The sequence below is a fragment of the Sus scrofa genome, chromosome 14, assembly GCF_054392235.1.
Source record: "Sus scrofa isolate SSC_HxYL_T2T_F1_AM1 chromosome 14, Sscrofa_HxYL_maternal_Yorkshire_Landrace_v2.0, whole genome shotgun sequence".
In the NCBI taxonomy this organism is placed as follows: domain Eukaryota; kingdom Metazoa; phylum Chordata; class Mammalia; order Artiodactyla; family Suidae; genus Sus; species Sus scrofa.
Window position 1 is genome coordinate 110,461,633 of NC_139396.1, and position 7,055 is coordinate 110,468,687.

General features: G+C 47.5%; 1 non-coding gene across 24 annotated transcripts in view; it reads right to left on the reverse strand.

Moving 5' to 3' along the window:
• LOC102164631 (uncharacterized) overlaps positions 1-7,055 on the reverse strand; it is a 97,089-nt gene extending 90,034 nt beyond the window's left edge. For 13 of the 24 annotated variants that reach the window (XR_014827483.1, XR_014827466.1, XR_014827463.1 and 10 more), the window contains exon 1: positions 6,760-7,055. This is a non-coding gene — a transcript (uncharacterized LOC102164631). Of the gene's footprint in view, positions 1-2,486; positions 2,588-6,759 lie in introns of all 24 variants that reach the window. The other 11 variants (XR_014827471.1, XR_014827474.1, XR_014827475.1 and 8 more) reach the window with 1 other exon arrangement.

A 7,055-nucleotide genomic window follows, 5' to 3' on the forward strand; every position in this document is an offset into this window, starting at 1 on the left:
AGAGGGTGTGGAGAAAAAGCAATCCCCTTAAACTGTTGGTGGGAACGTAGGCTGACGCACCCACTATGGAGGACAGTATGAAGGGGAGGTTCCTCGAAAAACTAAAAATAGAGTTACCATATGACCTAGTAATCCCACTCCTGTCATATATCCAGAGAAAACCATAATTCGAAAAGATATACGTACCGCTAATGTTTGTTGCAGCACTATTTACAATAGCCAAGACATGGAAGCAACCTAAATGTCCATCAACAGAAGACTGGATAAAGAAGAAGCGGTACATGTATACAATGGAATATTACTCGGCCATAAAAAGAACAAAATAATGCCATTTGCAGCAATATGGATGGACCTAGAGATTATCATACTAAAGTGACGTTAAAGACAAGTATCATATAGTATCACTACTGTGTGGAATCTAATACAAAATGATACAAAAGAATTTACGAAACAGAAAACGACTCAAGGATTTTGAAAACAAGCTTATGGTTACCAAAGGGGAAACGTTGTAACCATAAGCTTGGGGGGGATTAAATTAGGAGGTTGAGATTGACATAAACACACTACTATATATAAACCAGATAGGACCTACTTATAGTACAGGTAAATTTACTCAAAACTGCATAATAAACTGTATGGGAATATAATCTGAAAAGGAATGGATATACATATAACTAATTTACTTTGCATACACCTGAAACTAACACAACTTTTTAAGTCAACTATGCTCCAATAAAATTAAAAACAAAACAACAAAAAAATCCCTACATAACTGTGCTGCTCATCACTACACAGCAGAGGGTCCCTGCTGAGACACCCACACCCCTCACCTAATAGACCACGTGGTTGAGCAGGATGCCTGCCTGGAACCAGAGGTGAGGGCTGGCACTGGGCCACAAGGCTGCTCTAGGCCTTTCTCTGTGGCCAATGTCAAGATCTGCGGAGTGTTTAAGGAGCAAAGCACAATGGCTTTAAGGCACCAGCCCTCTTCCCTGCAAAGCCTTGACCTGTGTGGAGTCAAGATGCCTGAATAACCCCAGCCCAGCTGCTTGTGGGGGAAGGGAGGTCTCATCCAAAAGCTTCTAATTTGGGTGCAGCCTGTCCCCTTCCCTCCGTGCTTGTTAGATATGCAGTGTGGTTTTCAGAGTCTGTGTTGACGCCACATGGTCACGCCACTGAAGCATTTTACTCCCTGAGCAGAGGCACTTAGCACAAGGAAGAACACATTGTTTTCATGGCTAGTTGGCTCTTAATACTTCCCCCAGAGGGCTCCACGCTCAAAGAAAGGGTGTCTGGGATGTGTGGGAAGATGCCAGTAAGGTAAAGGGTTCCCAGCGACACAGTTCAGAATGCCAGCCAGGCAGGAAGAACGGCTCAAGCTGTTAATAACAGAGTTTTGGTGAAAAGAAAAAAAGTAGACAACAAAGAAATTACACACACACAGTTTTTTCTTTATTGGTAAATTAACGTTAGTTCATGTCAGTGATTCTGCCTCGACCAAGATCAATTTTGTCTCCTAGGATATATTTTAGCAAAGTCTGGAGATATTCTGGGTTGTCACAACCAGGCAAAGATGAGGGTGTTACTGGCACCTAGTGGGTGGAGACACCAGGGATGCTGCCAAACATCCTACAACACACAAGATAGTCCCCTCAACAAAGAATTCTCTGGTCCCAATGTCAGTAGTGCCGAAGCTGAGGAAATCTGGCTTATGTTAACTCTGCACAGGTAAGAAAGCTGCCCCTGCAACCTCACTGCACTAGTAATTACATTAGTCACATGCTCAGCACCAGCACAGAGCACTCAAAAGCAGTATCATCTGGGTGTAGAGCCTGGCTTGAATTTTAGCTGCAGAACTGTCCAGCTCTGTGACTTTGGATAAGTGATCTAACTCCAGTGAGCTTCAGTTTTCTCTTCTGCCAAACGTAGAAAAGATTGGCCACAGCTAACCTTGTGAGGATCAAATTACTTGAGATGGTAAGAAAGCATTTAGCACCATGTCCACACCCTGCATCATCAAGTCCCAGCAAAGTGGGGGCAAAACAGAATGAAACAAGTTTAGGAGAAATACACCAGACAGTTCAGTAACCTGAGGGAAGTGGAGTTTGAGTCTGACAAGATCTCAGAGAAGCTCAGAAGGTGCCTCTTCCCTAGAGGGTCCTTAGCCCCAGCGAGCCTCACCTCTGTGTACTCACACCCACAGGGTGCCTCAATGTCCTTCCTATTGACTATCTCTGCTCAGCCCAGGCATCTGGTCACTCTGGTGTCCAGGTCTCTACTGCAAGAGGCCAAGCATGAGCCCAGCAATGGTCTGGTCAAGAGAAAAAGACACATGGCCCCATGTCATTGTTCTCCCTGTGCATGGAGCTTTTTTCCACTGTTCCAATGCTGAGCAAAACCAGGCCAGACTTGGCCATACCTGCCTTTGGTCTGATGCGCCCCCACCCCACACTTTTCAGAGCCAATATATGCCTCAACACGGTTACCTCCAGTATCCAGAGCCCTGTCCTCAGAGCAGTCCAGGGGCTTGCCTCATCCCAAGTCCACAGATTTCCTGGTGCAGCGTCCTCTGCCAGTTTCAAAGGCTCTGCAGGCAGGGAAGAACCACAGAGCATGAAGGGGGCTGCTTAGCCAGCCACTCTGACGGCTTCAAACGGCCTTCAAATCAAAGAGCTAAGAGATGCCCTGGAAGCCATCTAGCACAGTTTCCCCAAGTAGGTGAGACTGAAGCTCATAGAGAGGAAGGGACAGGGCTGCCCTCAGCCCACAGGGCACCTTTGTGCAAATCAAAAATAGCATCAGGAGGAAGGCAGTCCTGGGCCAGGGTGAGCAGCCAACAAACAACGTAGCTCTCAGGCCAGCAGACAGTCCTGTGCAGAAGCTCTGGGAAAGGGCGGTCACAGAGCTGAGATCAGACTGACAACCTCTTAGTAGAGATGGAGTCAGTTATACACAGAAAATGAGTGGCTCCTGGGCGCTCTGCTGTCCCTGCAACCTGGTCAACAAGCCTGGATTTCACATTCCATCTTCCTTTGGCCCCTTTAATAACAGAAAGCAGACACTTGGGAGTGGTGTAGGTTCCTGGTGCAATTACATGCAGTTAATTGTAACCAGTTCTGTTTGTTCTGATTTTAAAGAGTAAATGAAACTCATATACAGAATTTCTCAGAAGCCCAAGATATGGAAGAAAGTAACAGGACTAGAAAGTTTAGCTTATCTTGGGAAACAAGGGGCCTCTGCTCCATCCATGCCAGACGGTGAGGAGAGTGATGCATCCTCAGACAAGACAACTGATCCTCTGCTAGATGCCCAAGATCACAAGGCCAGCTTCCTTCTTCATGACTGAACAATGCTCAAGGAGTTCCCACTGTGGCTCAGTGGTAAAGAACTAACTAGTATCCATGAGGATGCAGGTTTGATCCCTGGCCTCATTCAGTGGGTTAAGGATCTGGTGTTGCTGTGAGCTGTGGTGTAGGTTGCAGACATGGCTCAGATCTGAGCAGGCCAGCAGCTGCAGCTCCGATTGGATTCCTAGCCTGGGAACTTACATATGCTGCAGGTGTGGCCCTAAAAAGAAAAAAAAAAAGAGAGAAAAAAATGTTCAGTTTCCTAGAATACAGCATAATCCCTCCAGGGCAGGGACAGTTTTATGACACCCTTAACCAGTATCTCTACAGGTTAAAGTAATAATCATTGCAAATCTTTGAGAAATAATTATTCTGTGCCAGGCACTATCAAAGAGCTTTTAGGTCCTTTTCTATTTAGCAACTTCACAACTCATGCTTTGGGACCTATTTTCATTATTCCATGTTGACTGATAATGGAACTGGGACACAAAGGATGAGGAACTTACCCCAAACCATGCAGCTACAAGTGTGGCGGCACCTAGATTTGAATCAGGTATCTCAGTTCCAGAGCCAGTGTTCTTAACTTCTAATTATACTGCTTCTAATAATGCAGCCCACACAGGTGATCGGTCAATGTTTGGGGTGGGTAACAGGAGTTACTCAGAGGTGCGAAGCAAAGGAGGAGGTCTGAAGCTAAGCCAAAATGTGCATGACTGCCAGTGAGCTCACTCTGCATACTCTTCTGGGGTGGAGTAGGGGGAGACATGGGTCTTGAGGGCTCTGCACCAGGAGCCTGGCTCTAATAGGGTGGCTTCTACTGGAGGAGCTGCAGAAGGCTGTTTTTCAACCACATGAGCCAAAGGATCTAGAAACGTGCCTAGAGCTGGGAACAGCGCTCTCTCTGGCCAGCGCTCCCAACCCCCGCAGGCTTCATTAAGGGACAAGGCAGAGAAAATGGCTCCAGGGCAGCCCACTCCCACTCTCCACATCTCCCCAAGATCCTGACTTAGAGGAGTGCAGGTATTCCAATTTCCTCAGGTGATTGGGGTGAGGATGAGGGGCAGCTGAAAAGGAAGAGACGCTATCAAGCTGGGGCTAGAAATGATACCTTTGCTTATCCTGATCTTGGAGAGCCCAATTTACTCAGCCTCACAAGTGTCAGCAGTTCTCAGCCCAGGGGCCCATCTACTTCCTACTTCAATTAGACCACTTGGTTTTTTCCCTTAATACCCAGGTTATTTTGATTTCTTGAAATATTTTTGATTCAGAAGCTATTTTAATCTCTATTTTTCTTGTCTAACAGTGGCATTTGGGGGTAGGAAATGTAGTCCAATTACAGCTTTGATTGCATCCCATGCTATATGGGAACGATTGTATTTCTATCATTTTTTAATATATTGTGTACTTGGTGTCTTTCACAGAGTAGTTATTCAATAGTTTCTGAGCAATTGGATAGCTTTTATTTTATTTTTTAATTTTTATTTTTTCATTTATAATGATTTTTATTTTTTCCATCATAGCTGGTTTTAGATAGTTTTAATAAGCTTAGCATTCTACATCTCCAAAGTCCTTATCATGAGATGGTCATGAGCAGTGAGTCTGACTGCTTTTTTTACTAAAATATTTTTAAACACACTTTGCATAGCTTTGGCAAAGATTTTTGTATTCTTGAAATATATTTTATCCTCCATTTAAAAATTTTGTCTTGAAAAGTTCATTAAATCACTCTTAATGAAATGTGGAATAAAACTGTTCCATTTATTCTGCTGATCAAACATTCACTTATCACTGTTTTCTTTGATTAGCATTCATTCAATGCCCCAGGAGCTGTGCCTCATGGCCCAGGGCTCTGAGTTCTGGAGGATGTCTGGGCAAAAACCTAGGCACTACTAGCCCTCCACTGGGAGTGCATCTCTTCTTTGTGCCAAGGCATCACATGACACACACAGCCTGGCTTCCTGGGCAGCCTGTCAGGGAATTGTTACAGCTAAAAACCAGTTAAAACAGTCTCCACTCTGTTACGCCCTGCCTTGGCCCACTCAAGTGATTTCACCCTTGCTTAATTGCTTTCTTTTACTAATGATTACTTTCTAGCTAGAGTTATATTGCACACCGACTGGGTGTTTTCCTCCTTTGAAACACTAACACTCCCTTCCTTTGTAAGCATTCTTTATTCCAAAAAGGTGGTCTTGGTGTAATAACCCCAAAGACTACCAGAAACCATCACCTGACTGATGTTGGCCTGGACGATTTTAAAAACAGCTGTGGAAGGAGAAGAACGCAGGCATCCTGATCCTTATCAACAGCCTTGTTTTTCTTTGAGCTAAAACTTTAAGACCCTTTGTCATCCCCTCTCAAGGAAGGACACAGTTTTGAGGACATCAGCCTGCTGTGATATCCTCTGCCTGGCAAACCAATAAAGCTGTTCTATCTGCTTTACCCAAAACTCTCGTTGCCCAGACTTAATTTGGTTCTGGTGGACAGAGGCTGTGTTTTGGCTACAGAATTAAGGCTCCTGACCTCCAAAGGATGGGGGTGGGAGTGCCTCTGAGGACACTCACTGGCGAGTAGCCATGCCTCCCCCACTGCCAACTCCCCAGGCGCTGCCCTGGCCCCTCCTGCGCCCCCTCTTCCATGCACAGGGTAGCGGGGTACTAGAGTCTTAAAGCCTACCCATGTCCTTCCAGGGGAGGGAGGAACACATCTTCCTAACAGTACTTCTTAGGGGTCAGCCTGACACCCAGCAGGACCTTGTGGGACCCTCCTGGACACAAAAGTCCTTCTGTGTTCCTTTGTTCCAGTTTGTAGGAAATAGGATTCATTCAGCCTCCAAAACCTTCCCCTAGCTCCAAAAGGCAGGTTTAAACATTTGCCAATCAGGGAATGAGGGACAGTCAAGAAAAGTTGCAGCCTTGGGGCAGGGTCCCTGTTCCTCTACAAGGAATAAACATAGTATCTTTGAGGTCTTCAGGGGACCAGCGAGCCGGTGGCTGAGTTTAAAGCCGAAGAGCCCAAAGCGAAATTAAATATTACTGGAACCCACTGTAAGGGTGAGGGGGGATGGTTAGGAGACTGAGTCCCACTGCATCAGATCCAGCCCCGCAACGCCGGACAACCCCCCTCTTCCCCACTTCCCCACCGTCAGGAGGTCGGGCGCAGAAACTCGAAGCCGGGACCCTGCGCCTCCCACTCCGCTTCCCCAGGACGCGCGGGTCGGCCGCCTCTGGAGCACCGCCAGCCGGAGCGAGCCGGGCGGGAGGGCAGGGGCTTGACCAGGGACAAAGTTCTCCTGGAACACTGCAAACAGTTCTTTCCAAACACTCGGCTCGGAGCGAACGCGTACATAGGACTCAAAAGTTGGTCTCGCGCAACAGCAGCCCCGGGACGCGGTGCAGGGTCCACCTTTACTTACCTGGCGCGGGTCTCGGAGGGCGGACAGCACCCGGCGGCGGTGCGGCTGTGGGCCGAGAGTCGCGCCTCCCCGGTCTCGGGCTCCAGAGCAGCTCAGCCGGAGCGGAAAGTAGAGATGCCGAGCAGGAGTTCGGGCTCCATGGGACTGGAAGTGCGTTCCGGGCGGCGGGGGCCGGTCCGCTCGGCTCTCAGTCACTCGGGCAGGCAGGTGAACCTAGGGGAAGAAGCAAGGCGCGAGCCGCAGCGGCGAGGAAAGCCTTCGCGGAGAGTTTCCACTTTCTGACAAAATCCGCGGGC